We start from the raw sequence: 11,290 nt of genomic DNA on the forward strand, positions 1-11,290 counted from the left end.
GGCTCATGCTCTGTCTCAAAACAAAAAACAAAAAAACCTTTTTTTCCAAATATTTACTGAGTATCCTTTCAGTAAATATGTGCAAAAAAGGGCTGGGTGTGGTGACCACACCTGTAATCCCAGCACTTTGGGAGGCCAAGGAGGGCAGATCATGAGGTCAAGAGATTAAGATCATCCTGGCCAACGTGGTGAAACCCTGTCTCTACTAAAAAGACAAATATTAGCTGGGCATGGTGGTGCGTGCCTGTTTTCCCAGATACTCAGGAGGCTCAGGTAGGAGAATAGGTTCATCCCGGGAGGTGGAGGTTACAGTGAGCCGATATGGCGTCACTGTACTTCAGCCCAGGCAACAGAGCGAGACTCAGTCTAAAAAAAAAATAGAAAATAAAAAAATAAAGCCAGGCGGCCGGGCGCAGTGGCTCACACCTGTAATCCAAGCACTTTGGAGGCCAAGGCGGGCGGATCACCTGAGGTCGGGAGTTCAAGACCAGCCTGACCAACATGGTGAAACCCCATCTTTTAAAAAAAAAAAAAACAAGGAGGCCGAGGTGGATAGATCACCTGAGGACAGGAGTTCGAGACCAGCCTGGCCAACATGGTGAAACCCCGTATCTACTAAAAATACAAAATTAGCCTGTTGTGGTGGCACATGCCTGTAATCCCAGCTACTGGGGAGGACGAGGCAGGAGAATTGCTTGAACCCAGGAGGTGGAGGTTGTGGTGAGCCAAGATGGCACCATTGCACTCCAAACTGGGCAACAAGAGCAAAACTCTGTCTCAAAAAAAAAAAATTGCCAAAAAAAAATGGCTGGGGATGCAGCTGTGTGATGCTAGCATGTGTACAGGAAACTCCAGGGGTGGGGTCAGGGAGGGGGACTCTGAGGAGGCCTTAGCTCAGCAGTGACGGGCACAGCATGTGCACAGGCTCGGCACACCCGGACCTGCCTCATGCCCTGGAGGGCATGGAACAAGGTGTGACCCAGGAGAAGGCGTGCCGTGAAATGCAACGTCTTCCCCATTTATATCCACAGAAATCAGGGAAGCATGTGGGAATGGATATTAAGGGTGGATGTTTTGTCCTCCAGAACCCATAGCTGGCAGTGCCCCAAGATGGGGCCAGTTGGGATCTGAAGTAAGGAACACTGACCACCAGGGTGTCCAGAGCTTTTATTTACTTTTATTTATTTATTTTTTTAAGATGGGGTTTCACCATGTTGGTCAGGCTGGTCTTGAACTCCCGACCTCAGGTGATCCGCCCGCCTTGGCCTCCAAAGTGCTTGGATTACAGGCATGAGCCACCGTGCCCGGCCTATTTACTTTTATTTTTTATATTTTTTGCACTCTGTTAGGCTGGAGTGCAATGGTCTCATCTCACTGCAACCTCCGCCTCCCGGGTTCAAGTGATTCTCCTGCCTCAGCCTCCTGAGTAGCTGGGATTACAGGCGCCCTCCACTAACCCCGGCTAATTTTTGTATTTTTAGTAGAGATGGGGTTTCACCATGTTGGCCGGGCTGGTCTTGAACTCCTGACCTCGTGATCCGCCCGCCTTGGCCTCCCAAAGTGCTGGGATTACAGGCATGAGCCACTGCGCCCGGCCCCCAGTGCATTTATTAGGGGAACACACAGAAGGCCGCAGCGTATCCTTGCGACACACAGCAAGAGAAAAGGCGTGCCCCGCCTCACTATCTCTGCAGCAAGGGGACAGGGTGTGGGATGGATATGGGAGTTAAAAGGATTTGGTTCAGGGCTGGACCAATTTCTTTCCATGTTTTAGCCAACAACCTAGATTTTTTTCCTTTTTTGAGACGGAGTCTTGCTCTGTCATCCAGGCTGAAAGTGCAGTGGCACCATCTCGGCTCACTGCAACCTCCGCCTCCTGGGTTCAAGCAATTCTCCTGCCTCAGCCTCCCAAGTAGCTGTGATTACAGGCGTGCACCACCATGCCCAGCTAATTTTTGTATTTTTAGTAGAGACGGGGTTTCTCCATGTTGAACAGGCTGGTCTCAAACACTGCATTCAGCCTCAATTTTTTTTAATTTTTTTTTTGTTTTTGAGATGGAGTCTCGCTCTGTAGCCCAGGCTGGAGTGCAGTGGCATGATCTCTGCTTCTAGGCTTCCGGTTCAAGCAATTCTTCTGCCTCAGCCTCCTTAGTAGTTGGGATTACAGGCATGCGCCACCATGTCCAGCTAATTTTTGTAGTTTTTTTCTTTTTAATTTTTTTTTTTTTTAAATAAGATGGGGTTTCACCATGATGGCCAGGCTGGTCTTGAACTCCTGACCTCAGGTGATCCACCCACCTCAGCCTCCCAAAGTGCTAGGATTACAGGCGTGAGCCACCGCACCCAGCTAATTTTTGTAGTTTTAGTAGAGACAGGGTTTCACCTTGTTGCCCAGGCTGGTCATAAACTCCTGACCTTGTGATCTGCCCACCTTGGCCTCCTAAAGTGTTGGGATTACAGGCGTGAGCCAGTGCACCTGTCCTTTTTATTTAATTTTTTTAAAAATAGAGATAAGGCCTTACCATGTTTCCCAGGCTGGTCTTTAGTTCCTAGGCTCAAGCGATCCTCCTGCTTTGGCCTCTGTGGGAAGTAGAAAAGTTTCTTTTCTAAGTTTCCTTTCTTGTTAAAAATGTAAGTGTGCTAATAACTTTAAGCCCTATCCTATGTAGCTGTCAGACACGCCACGCTTACAGGCACGTAGTACAATCTATGTCCTTGTACTTTAACCAGGGTATCTGTGCTGGACGTGCTCACAGGCCTGTCCCAGCTCTCCATTGCTTTTACCTGTTTATAAAAGTTGTAAGTTGTTAGCCAATCGGGTTTTAGTTTAGATTGTGAGGTCTGGCTCCAGCCAACGGAGATCAGACACAGCAGAAAGGACGACTCCAAATGTGTAAGGGATAAATGTGTCTGTTTTCCTTTGTTCACTGTGCTCTCATGGCAGGATGGCTAGTCAGGAGGGTACCCTTCCTGCAGTCCAGGAAGTAAAAATTGCGTTGCTGAAACATCCCTTGTCTTAGTGCTGATTTTTCTTTGCGGCACCGAGCATCCATTTCCAACAGCCTCCCGAAGTGCTGGGATTACAGGTGTGAGCCACCACGTCTGGCTGCACTTCGTGGTATTTGGTCATGACACAGAAAGCAGGGGAGGCTGGGCGCGGTGGCTCACGCCTGTAATGCCAGTACTTTGGGAGGCCAAGCAGGTAGGTAACTTGAGGTCAGGAGTTCGAGACCAGCCTGGCCAACATGGTGAAACCCTGTCTCAACTAAAAATACCAAAATTAGCCAGGCGTGGTGGCGGGCACCTGTAATCCCAGCTACTTGGGAGGCTGAGGGACGAGAATCACTTGAACCCAGGAGGCGGAGGTTGCAGTGAGTCGAGATGGCACTGGTGCACTCCAGCCTGGGCAACAGAGCGAGACCCTATCTCAAAAAAAAAAAAAGCAAGCAAGCAGGGGGAGCCAGGAGACCTTACAGCAGAAATAATGGGGCAGGAACAGAAGATTGAGTCAGGTTGCAGTGACTCATACGGGTTCACTAAGCAGAGGTTCTGGACTCCATGCTGCCACTGCTGGGGTTTGAAAGGGCTCTGACTGGGGCCAGGTGTAGTGGCTCATACCTGTAATCCCAGCACTTTGGGAGGGCGAAGTGGGCAGATCACAAGGTCAGGAGTTTGAGACCAGCCTGGCCAACATGGTGAAACCCCGTTTCTACTAAAAACACAACAATTATCCAGGCATGGTGGCATGCACCTGTAATCCCAGCTACTCGGGAGGCTGAGGCAGGAGAATCGCCTGAATCCAGAAGGCGGAGGTTGCGGTGAGCCAAGACCACACCATTGTACTCCAGCCTGGGTGACAGAGCGAGACGCTGTTTCAAAAAAAAAAAAAAAAAAAAGGCTCTGACTGGTTGGTTGGTTGGTGAGCTACAACATAGACCAAAAAGTGACCTACACAAAGTGAGGCTGACATGCCAGGTCTACCTCTGTGCACGGTAGAGAATGGGACTCAAAAGCTTGGGGAGGTTGGAGCGTCAGAGTGGATTTATCATTTGAGACCTACTCACCCGCCCTGGGAGAGAGCAGAGGACACGCCTCTTACTTCCCCCATGAGAAATAAATTTGTGAGGGAGCACGCCTCCTTCAAGAGCTCTGTGATCGCGTTTCTCCCGCAGGTCTGGAATTAAACTGGCAACGGCAGTCCCTGGCTCGGGAAACCTATGTGGAGGGCAGTAGCTAGATCCCGGGTAGCAGGGGCCAGGTGGCAGGGCTCAAAGGCTCAAAACAAGGTGCGCGTGGCTGCTGCAGTGAACAGCATTCAATCTGCGACCACAGTAATGTGGGTGACCCCCCATCTAGGCACCGAGGAAGGAGAGCTAAGCAGAACCCTGGCACAATTGAGGCCTGAAGAATATCTCAGTTATAGTCTTATCACTCAGTTATTTCCCTTTATACAATCCTCTCTATATAATCATGTCAGTTCATAGAATGAGCGCCTAAAGAACACCTTACCACTCAGTTATTTCCATGTATATATATAACTATATCTTAGTTTATAATCAGAGGAATGCCCAGAGCGGACACAGTGCAGAGCATTAATTAAGGAATAAGCAGCTTATAATCGGAGGAATGCCCAGAGCAGACACAGTGCAGAGCATGATTTAAGGGACAAACAATTACACCAGGACAAGAATCCATGGCCCAGGCGGCAGCGTTCAGTATCGTAAAGATACCCGCTGTATGGCAGGCTTGGGGCGAGAGCCACTCCTCCTGATAAAGGAGTTGTAGGACCTTGCTCCAGTTCTTGTGGAGGGCTGCCCTCAGACCGGCACTCCACCTTGGTGACTGTGAACTTTATCAGCTCTTGCTACTGTGCTGCTTGAAAAGCATCTTCCCATAGAACCCATTGGAAGCTGCCAGCAGGTGGCGGTAACCTTGACAGCTCTGTCACTGCTATGTGACTTAAAGCATCCTTCTATAAATCTTCTTAGAAGTAGTTTGCCCAGGGCCGGGTGCGGTGGCTCAAGCCTGTAATCCCAGCACTTTGGGAGGCCAAGGCAGGTGGATCACAAGGTCAAGAGATGAGACCATCCTGGTCAACATGGTGAAACCCCATCTCTACTAATACAAAAAATTAGCTGGGCATGGTGGCATGTGCCTGTAATCTCAGCTACTCAGGAGGCTGAGGCAGAAGAATTGCCTGAATCCAGGAGGCGGAGATTACGATGAGCCGAGATCGCGCCATTGCACTCCAGCCTGGGTAACGAGCGAAACTCCGTCTCAAAAAAAAAGAAGTAGTTTGCCCATAGATAGAAGCATTGCACACTGCACCCTCTTCACTGCACACGGCCCACCTTCAAGCCTCAGTGACCTAATGGGGGTGGACCCCTTACTGCACATGGCCCTTGCCTTCATGGGAACGGGCCCCTTGCTGCGCACTGTCCACCTCCCGGCCTAGGTGACCTAATGGGGGTGGACCCCATGTTTTATTGCTCACGACCCTATCACTGTCCTTAAAGATGACTTCACTCACTGCCCTGCCCCCTAACCTATACACAATAAATACTCACGCTTCTGGACATTCAGGGCCTTGCCTGACTCCGCTTATAGGTGGCGTGGCCCCCCTGAGCCCAGCTGCGTTTTCCTTGTACTTCTGTGTCCTCTCTTTATTTCTCGGATCCTGCACCTCAGTACAGCATAAGGGACACCCCATGACCCTGTGGGGCCCTCAGCCCTGTACAGTAATCTGACTCACAGAGACCCACGGCATTGACCCGTGGACCATGGTGTTCCCAGAAGTAAAACAGATGGAAGCCGACTGAACTCTTTTTTTTTTGAGACAGAGTCTCACTCTGTCACCCAGGCTGGAGTGTAGGGGTGTGATCTCGGTTCACTGCAACCTCTGCCTCCTGGGTTTAGGTAATTCTCCTGCCTCAGCCCCTGGAGTAGCTGGCTAATTTTTTTTTTTTTTTTTTTTTAGAAGGAGTCTCGCTGTCACCAGGCTGGAGTGCAGTGGTGCGATCTCAGCTCACTGCAACCTCTGCCTCCAGGGTTCAAGCCATTCTCCTGCCTCAGCCTCCCGAGTAGCTGGGACTACAGGCATGTGCCACCATGCCCAGCTAATTTTTGTACTTTTAGTAGAGATGGGGTTTTACCATGTTGGCCAGGATGGTCTTGATCTCCTGACTTCGTGATCCACCCACCTCGGTCTCCCAAACTGCTAGGATTACAGGTGTGAGCTACTGTGCCTAGCTGGGGTGTTGGTTTTTTTGAGACAGGGTCTCAAAACCTGTAATCTCAGCACTTTGGAAGGCCAGGGCGGGAGGACAGGTTGAGCCTGGGAGGGTTCCTTGCGTCCTGCTCTCTGTCTGAATGTCCTCTGCCAAGAAACAGACATCAACAAGTTCCTTCTGCCCAGCCAGATCTCCCAAGGCCCCGGGGCTTCTGAGGGTCCACACTGCCCGAGCTCATCTTGACCCCTGTCTAAGCCAGATGACCAGGAAGATGTTCTGTCTGTCCATCCTCCAGCTGTGAGACACGCGGAGGGTCAGCCTGATGTCGTGGCTGGGAGAGGATCTGGGAGGGGAGATGGGCTGTGCTGCTCACGCTGCTGGGCCCAGTAAACCTCGTCCCTTGGGGAGGTGACAAGGAGGGCCAAAGCAGGAGGAAACGGAGAGGGGAAGAGGCGGGGAAGGTCTCATTTGAGACCTACTCACCCACCCAGGGGAGCCAGGCCATGCTGGGAGGAAGGCCCTGCCAGGCCTCAGATCCAGGACCAGCGTTCTGGCTACATCTGTGCCCCCTTCACAGACTGTAACTATTTCTTCGATTTTTCTTTTCTTTTTCTTTCTTTTTTTTGAGACAAAGTTTCACTCTTGTTGCCCAGGCTGGAGTACAATGGCAAAATCTTCTCAGCTCACTGCAACTTCCACCTCCCAGGTTCAAGCCATTCTCCTGGCTCAGCCTTCCCAGTAGCTGGGATTACAGGTGACTGCCACCACACCCAGTTAATTTTTTTGTGTTTTTAGTAGACATGGGGTTTCACTATGTTGGCCAGGCTAGTATTGAACTCCTGACCTCAGGCGATCCACCTGCCTCAGCCTCCCAAAGCTCTGGGATTATAGGCCTGAGCCACAGTGCCCAGCAACTATAACTATTTCTTTGTGGGTGATTTTGATCCCTGTCTCCACCTACTCATGAGCTCTAAAAGGGCAGTGACAGGTTCAGTCTTGATTCCTTTCATGGCTCCACGCCTGACCAGAGTGAGAGCTCATGTTTGTTGAGTGACTAAGTGACTGCGCATGCTCCTATGCGTGTGCGTGTGTGTGTTGTGTGTCCCTCCCTCCCTGACACCCCTCTCTACCTCTTTCCCAGTCTGTCCCCTCCCCAGGGTGGGCACCCCCAGCCTGGGCCCTCACAGGTAAAGGCAGTGTCTGTGAGCTGTGGCCCCACTCTGGAAAATGATTAGTGGCCCAGCACTCCACAGGGAACAGCTGGGGCAGATTTCACACAGCGAGGAGGAGCTCCGAGAACTCCCTCTCCCTGAGAACCACACCCTCCACCCCTGAGACCTGCTCTGCCCCATCTGATCTGCACCCCCACTGCGCACTGCCTGCCAGGATTCCTGTGACGGGAGCGAGAGGAGGGGGCTGCGGCCGGAGGGCAGGCCCAGCTGTCCTGGATTTGCGTGGGGTTTTTCCACTTTGGATGCCTGATTAGCCTGAGCTCATAAAGCATGTGGTTTCCTCCCAGGGAGGGGCTCCACAGAGGGGCCAGCCCCCCATTCCTGCCCTCCCCGAGGGCCCACTGTTCCCAGTTCACCCTGGTGGGAACTGAGGCGGGGCAGGAAGCCTTTGCTAGGGGGTGGGGCAGTGCTAACAGCAAGGGCTGTAGGGGCCCTCGAGGCTGACTCAAGGCCAGCTCCGGGCCCGGTGTGGTAGCTCATGCTTGTAATTCCAGCACTTTGGGAAGTCGAGGTAGGAGCATCACTTGAGCCCAGGAGTTTAACGCCAGCCTGGGCAACATAGTGAGATCCCATATCTACCAAAAACTGTTTTTCATTCTTGACCAAGCCACTTTAATTTGTAACTTAAACGTACAATATAAAGTGGATAATCCTTGAAATTCTCACCTGGCTCTTGTAAAGAGTGAGTCTGAGTCTACACCTTCAGTCTTCGTTATGAGGAGGGATATGTAATTCTTCATCTGTCCACTGGAAAGGATCAGGAGATGGATAGTGACTCAGCATGACTTCTGAGTCGTGCCAAAAGCGCCAGAGAATCCAGAACCACATGGGTGCACTTAAGATCTCACTCCAGATCACCTGGGTTCTGGTCGGTTGGGGGAACTGTCTATACCAGGGCTCAACGTGCACACCACCATCAGCACGAAGGACTCCATCTCCAGCAGTCCGTGCGCGGCCGCTTCTGAAAAGAAGGCCTCCAACGCCAGCGAAAGACGCCAGCCAAGTCAGAGCCAATATGCTCGCCCACGTCCGTCCCGTTGTCCCCGGCCCAAAAACTGTTTTAATTAGTCAGGCATGGTGGTGCACACCTGTGGTCCCAGTTTCTCAGGAGGCTGAGGTGGGAGGATCTCTTCAGCATAGGAGGTCAAGGCTGCAGTGAACTATGCACCACTGCACTCCAGCCTGGGCCACAGAGCAAGACCCAATCTCAGGAAAAAAAAGCCACCTCTGTCCCCTCCTAGTAGGTGACCTTAGCAGGAATCCAGGCCCTGTGATCCTGTGAGCCTCACTTCCCTACTGTATTAAAGTTGGCACTCGCCCCACTCCCTGAGCACTGAGCTCCTAAGTGCTTGGTGACTGTTCTGTATGGTAAGGACCCAGAGAACATGCAGAATGGGTGCCCGGAGGGTGCTCCCACCCTGGGGAGCCTAAGTACCTACCTCATAATCCCGTCTTTTCTGCAGACAAGGCTGGAGCAGAAGGGCATCACTGGCCTCACGGTAGCTTGCTGAACCCAGGGACGCCATGACAGGGAAGGGTTGTGGGGTGCCCAGGATTTGCCAGGGCAGACCAGATTCCCAGCGTTGGGAAGGATGCTTCCCCAGTCTTCAGTCCCACTCCTGCTGGGAGCCTGTCTGGGGCTGCAGGGTTTGCCAGAGGAGCCAGACCTCTCTCCTGTGGAGGGGTGGCCCCCAGCCTGCTTCCAGTCACCCTCGCTCCTTTCCCTTGGGTCTTCCTGGAGGAATCAGCACAGACAGAAGGCGATTTGTTACTAGTTCCTGTCCACCTCCCCCAATGAATAACTGGGCCCTGCAAACTGATTCTTGCCCACTAGCCTGGCCCAGCTCAATTTGTAACAATGTTGGCTAGGCATGGTGGCTCACGCCTGTAATCCCAGCACTTTGGGAGGCTGAGGCAGGGGGATCACAAGGTCAAGAGATCGAGACCATCCTGGCCAACATGGTGAAACCCGTCTCTACTAAAAATACAAAAATTAGCCAGGCGTGGTGGTGTGTGCCTGTAATTCCAGCTACTGGGAGGCTGAGCCAGAAGAATCGCTTGAACCTGGGAGGGAGGAGGAGGTTGCTGTGAACAAAGATCATGCCACTGCACTCCAACCTGGCAACAGAGCTAGACTCCATCTCAAAACAAACAAACAAAAACATAATTGACGGAGCTCAGGAGCGCACACCTGTAATCCCAGCACTCTGGGAAGCCGAGGCGGGGGATTCCTTGGCCCAGGAATTCAAGGCCAGCCTGGGCTCAGGCCTGTAATCCCAGCACTTTGGGAGGCCAAGGCAGGTGGGTCATTTAAGCCCAGGAGTTCCAGACCATCCTGGACAACACGGCAAAAACCCATCTCTACTAAAACTACAAAACTCAGCTGGGTGTAGTAACCAACCTGTAGTCCTAGCTATCCGGGAGGCTGAGCTGGGAGGATCGCTTGAGTCCAGGAATTCGAGGCTGCAGCGAGCCATGGTCGCGCCACTGCACTCCAGCCCAGGTATCAGAGAGCCCCTTCTCAAGAAGAAACAACCAAACCGTAATTATGACAAACGAAATCAAACTGGAGAGGTGGGGTCAGCCCAGGTCAGCGCAGGCAAGGACTGTGGAAACCTCTGAGGGGGCGACCTGGTCTGGTTATCACTTTGCAGAGAGGCCTCTGGCTGGGGGAAGGCAGCTGGGAGCTGTCTGGGTTGTCGGGAAGGGAGGTGGGCGAGGAAAGAGGCCTGGGAGGTGGAAACCCAGGATCTGGCCCTGACGGCGGGCCAGGGCCGGGCAGCCTAGGTCCCACCCAGCTACCCCGGAGAAGCGGGTGGGGGCGTCCTGCTTCCACGCACGCCCCACTCACGCCTACCGTTCTCACCGGCCGCGCCGCCCCCGCCCCCAGCTCTGTCCTGCTCCGGTGGCCCTGGAAAGGGCACGCGCGGCTGCGACTGCGCTGCCTGTAGCGGTCACTTCGTGAAGGCCAGCAAGCCCCTGCAGCCGCCCCTGCACCCTCGGACGCCCAGAGGCCTTGGCCTGGGTCCCAGGCACCCGCCGGAGGGCGGGCGTGGCGGAGGAGACTTCTCCTCGAGGACCTCTCGCCAACTCCGCCGCGCCACCCCGCGGCTACCCGGGGAACTGCAGCGTCGGCCCATTCCCCGCGCCTGCGCACTCAGACCCGCCCGGCCCGGCAGCGCGGAGCGAGCTCGCCCCCTGCCGGTCACGTCTGCGCACGGTCCCGCGCCCGGGTCCGGGGTGCCGCCTCGAGGGCCGGGGCTTGCACCGGGCCGCGGTGCCTTCCCAGACCCTTCCAGAGGCCCCGTTCACACCAGCCGGCCGGTCTGCGGGTAGGCGGCTCCCGGAAGCGGCCCACGGGCCTCACCCCCACCAGGGGCCGCGGTCCCACCAGGGCTAGGTTCTGCGCGGCACCCGACACTCGGGGGAGCGGAAAGCGGTGGGTGAGCAACAGTCCAAAGCGTGGTCAGTCCCCGTTCGTGCCGCAGACGTCTCCTGGTGGCTGCTCTGAGCCAGGCCTGGGCCCTGGCCAGGGATCACAGTGTCCTGGACACAGAGTTCCTCTTTCTACCCCGTCCCTCGCCCGAGGTGACCACCCAGCCGTGCCCAGGCCTGCCCGCTGCTCCTGAACCCAACTCTTGAGAGGCAAGGCTGTGCCCTGGGGAGGAAGGGGCGGCACCCTCAGAGTCTTCTGTTTCTCAAGGAAATCGAGAGGGCAGCCCCGAGGATGGGGTGTAACCCAGAAGGAGCTGGAGGGCGGGGTGGCTGATTCTACACAGACTACCTCCATTGCTGGAAACACCACCCCGTTCTCTAGTGACGCCGGCA

The 11,290-nt window shown here is 54.0% G+C and overlaps 1 long non-coding RNA gene across 7 annotated transcripts in view; it reads right to left on the reverse strand.

Moving 5' to 3' along the window:
• Nucleotides 1-10,393, reverse strand: part of LOC135269004 (uncharacterized) — a 30,612-nt gene extending 20,219 nt beyond the window's left edge. For all 7 annotated transcript variants that reach the window (XR_010337328.1, XR_010337327.1, XR_010337332.1 and 4 more), the window contains exons 1-5: nt 10,320-10,393; nt 9,864-9,979; nt 8,902-9,197; nt 8,129-8,209; nt 2,523-2,580 (exon numbers count right to left, since the gene is read on the reverse strand). This is a non-coding gene — a long non-coding RNA (uncharacterized LOC135269004). The remainder of the gene's footprint in view (nt 1-2,522; nt 2,581-8,128; nt 8,210-8,901; nt 9,198-9,863; nt 9,980-10,319) is intronic.
• Nucleotides 10,394-11,290: the final 897 nt, after the last annotated feature.

Source organism: Aotus nancymaae, unplaced genomic scaffold, assembly GCF_030222135.1.
Source record: "Aotus nancymaae isolate 86718 unplaced genomic scaffold, 86718_ANA_hifiasm-v0.15.2.pri h1tg000049l, whole genome shotgun sequence".
Classification (NCBI taxonomy): Eukaryota; Metazoa; Chordata; class Mammalia; order Primates; family Aotidae; genus Aotus; species Aotus nancymaae.